Here is a 3,683-nt window from a genome sequence, read left to right as displayed (position 1 = left end):
GGGCCAGCCATTTCAGAAGAAACCCTGCAGCAAGGCATGAAGCTGGGAGATAGCGTGCAGTCATGGGGCCAGGAGTCGTGGCACCATTTTCAAATACACGTCGAGGTGGAGCCGTGACTCCCACATTTAACTACTGCTTGGGCCTTCAAAAGTGTCCTTAAGTTTGAACCACACCTCTGGGGTGGTGGTTTGTCAGCGATAGGCTTCTTCAAATACAGCTCCAAGATTGATTGACAGTTCACTTGTTTTGTCTCAGTGTCTGTGATGTAATCAAAGCTCGGCCAATCTCCAGCCTGCTCAGAGTCCAGTTCTTGTAGTGTATTGGTTGGAGCCAGTTTAATTCTGGACACAGTAGGTGTCGTGAAGTACTCCAGCCACAGGATGGCGTTTTTCTGATTGGCCAGAAAAGAACAAAGAGAAAGCAAAACCAACGAGGAAACCAGCAGCAGCAGCAGCAGCCATTTTAGCTCAGATTGTTTGAACTTTTAGTGATTAAAAATAAACCTCCTGTTGTATCAAACCTTCCCAGAAGTACAGTGATGTAAGTAACTTCTTCTCATCCAATTGTTCTGGAATTGTTATATCTGTGTGTGATGTACAGAAAGAGATAAGTTACTTCTCTGGATTACTGCTTATATTCGATTGTTATTGTTGGATTACAGGAATGTTAGGTCTGTATTTTATTCTTTATCAACAGTTTTCACGCTACATTATTAAAGGATTTGGATTCTGAAGCTCTGAACTTTGGCCATATTTCTTGGTGTAGTGTTGAAGTTAGCTGGAGAATCAGAGCTGCGCTCGCGGTACGCTACACTCTGACTGAGACCAGTACATGTAACTATTGTCTGGTTGCCATGGTGATCTGTCCCTCTCTGTGTGGTCTTTAATAGCGTGTAATGTAACAATCCCTTTAATAGCTTTCAGCCTGTTGAAGCCGATTTTACATCAAACCATCATTTGTCAGATGTATTTTTATTACTATGTTGTGAGCCCGATTTTCATTTTAAGATTAAAACGGAAAATGCTGGAAATACTCAGTAGGTCAGTCAGCATCTGTGGAGAGACAAAAAGAGTTAACGTTTCAGGTTGATGACCTTTCGTCAGAACTGCAAAAGTTAGAGACGGAATTGGAAAATTTCAGCGGCCATAGTAACAATGGAAATGGGGAGATACATCATTCAATACAATTTTTGAGGTTCTATAGGCTGGAGGCTGCAAAATCTACCCAGAGGGTGCAGACCAAGTGTGCTCTTCAGGTGAAGTGTGGTTAGAGGGCGGGGGATAATTGGACCAGGGTCGCAGACACAATTCAATCCCCATTTTAAAGTATGTTTCTGCTATAACTTTAAATATTTCTAATGGAACTTGCCATGCTGTAATCCCACCCTCCCGCCCGTGACACATTTACACAGTAGAAATGTTGACATAGGAATTTATAAGTTTGATAATGAATGCACACAGGCATAAGATCATGTCCTCTGTACATAGACAGTGTCCTCTGTACAAGCAATATCTTTGTTTCAATAAGGTACATTAAGAGTTAATTATTACACACTGCATCTCATTTCTTATTACTTGTGTAGACATCTGTGATCTATTTTTAATTAGAAATATTTGCTTTTCTGCTTTCAAAAGGGACAAGTTGGTGCCTTACAGACGAAGAGTGGGAGAGTGCTGTGGAGACGGCAGTTTTGATTTATTCGAAATGCCAATTAAATAACCGGGGCAGACGCTCCCCATTGGCTTACACAGAGATTCTGGGAGCTTTCCGGGGGTGTCAGCTTCTTCTCGTGGAATGCAGGCTAAAAATGACGAACTTTTCATCAACACCAAGATTGGATGCAATAAAATCTAATAAGAAACATCGGTCTGTGTTGTGCAGGGATTTATTTTTATCACAAATAGTTGAGGAATGTGGGAGGTATGACTGGCCTCTCACCCGAAGCTTACTGGAGTCATGTTCCACACAGTTACAGGCACCACACACATAGAGTGGATACTGCCGATGACGGCTGGTGTTTACATCTAACATATTGGGGAACGATGGGGGTAGGTTTTAATTACCATCCACCCACCCGGTCCTTTTAAGAGACAGTTGGATGGGCACTTAAAGTGCAGTAACCTGCAGGGTTACGGACCCAGAGCTGGTAATTGGGATTAGACTGGATGACCTTTTGTTGGATGGCGCAGATATAATGGTAAGTACTACAGGTAATCGAATAGGCCAGGGTGATCTCCTGGACTAGTTTCGATCGCCTGGATGGGTCAGAGAGGAATTTTCCCAGATTTTTTCTCCCTAAATTGGCCTGGGTTTTTATCTGGTTTTTGCCTCTCCCAGGAGATCACATAGCTCCGGTTGGGGTGGAGTGTAGAATGTTTCAGTATAAGGGGTGTCGCAGTTGTGTGAGGAGGACTGGTTGGGCTGGCTGCTCTTTGCCTTTCCGTCATTGTTCATAGGTTTATATGTAACCTTTAGGGCTGCTGACCGAGGGCCGTGCGACTCTTTGTTGGCCGGCGCGCACATGATGGTCCGAAATGGCCCCCTTTTGCGCTGTAAATTTCTATGTTTCTACTGGAGGGAAGTCCTGTCATGTGGGGGGCCAAGCCACGTCACCCTGCTGCCGGTGCCACACCTGGAGTATTGTGTACAGCTTTGGTCTCCTTACTTAAGGAAAGATGTACTTGCCAAAGAGGGAGTGCAACGAAAGTCCACCAGACTGATTCCTGGATGTGCAGGAGTAGGGTAGGGAAGGCAGAGTGATGGGGATGTGATGAGTGGTACAGCAGGGTGAGGTTGAGTGTGGCTTTGCAGTAACATTTCATGATCTACTGAGATCATTGAAAGGTTTGCGTCATTGCAGCCTGGTCCTCCTGATTACATCCCTGCTTGCGTCCTCCTGTGCAATATTACAACCAGGCTACTATGGTCTCCTGGGGAGGTCTTTTCTCCCCATCGACAATGCTTGTCAGTGTTTGCTGCAGCTCACTGACAGCACGACTGTCAAAACAAATGTGGGCATGGTCCCTTTAAGGAAACTGGCTGATGACGCGTCATCAAATGATGTCATCAAACCCGCTTCCTTCAATTGGCTGGAAACCTCGCAGGGCAGGCTTAACAAGCCCTATCAGGGGAAAATCATGTTGGAGACCCAGATCAACACAGCTCCAGAGTTTGCCTGCCCTGGACCTGCTGAGGCTGGTAAAATCCAGCCCAGAACCTGCATTCACTTAGTAGGACTTGATTATGCTGTTTATAAATGCACCTTCCTTCTTAGTGATCAATGAAGGGGGTGATATTTATCGAGGCGGCAGCACACAACGTGTGCTAGTGAATCAGCAGCTTGTTTTATATCTGCCCGATTTTCTGATAAAGTGAAGTCAGTGCAAAGGAAAGTCCATCTCTGTGTAGAAGGAGATTGCCGATTCTCTGCTGCCCATTTTGAGCTTTCGTCAAAGGCCAAGTTCATCCCCATACTTTTCTGTCAAGAAAGAATATCAGAGAGAATAATAAGTTATGGAGATAGGTGGACAGAAGCAAATTCATCAATGTTGAGAGTCAGAGAGAATGAATGCATAGTGACAGACACCTGACGATGATAAATGGACAACTGAGTCAGTCATGGAAGCAGCAAGCAATGGTGCCAGGTAACGCATTAGACAGGCAGGTCAGAAGTTGAAAATTC

General features: G+C 44.7%; 1 long non-coding RNA gene across 1 annotated transcript; it reads left to right on the top strand.

Annotated features, from left to right (window-relative positions):
• The first annotated feature begins 409 nt into the window (after positions 1-409).
• Positions 410-1,866, top strand: LOC139229250 (uncharacterized). The gene is made up of 2 exons (XR_011587697.1): positions 410-541; positions 1,636-1,866. It is a non-coding gene; the product is annotated as an uncharacterized lncRNA (long non-coding RNA).
• Positions 1,867-3,683: the final 1,817 nt, after the last annotated feature.

Source organism: Pristiophorus japonicus, chromosome 18 (genome assembly GCF_044704955.1).
Source record: "Pristiophorus japonicus isolate sPriJap1 chromosome 18, sPriJap1.hap1, whole genome shotgun sequence".
Classification (NCBI taxonomy): domain Eukaryota; kingdom Metazoa; phylum Chordata; class Chondrichthyes; family Pristiophoridae; genus Pristiophorus; species Pristiophorus japonicus.
This window is presented reverse-complemented; position numbering and strand designations above follow the sequence as displayed.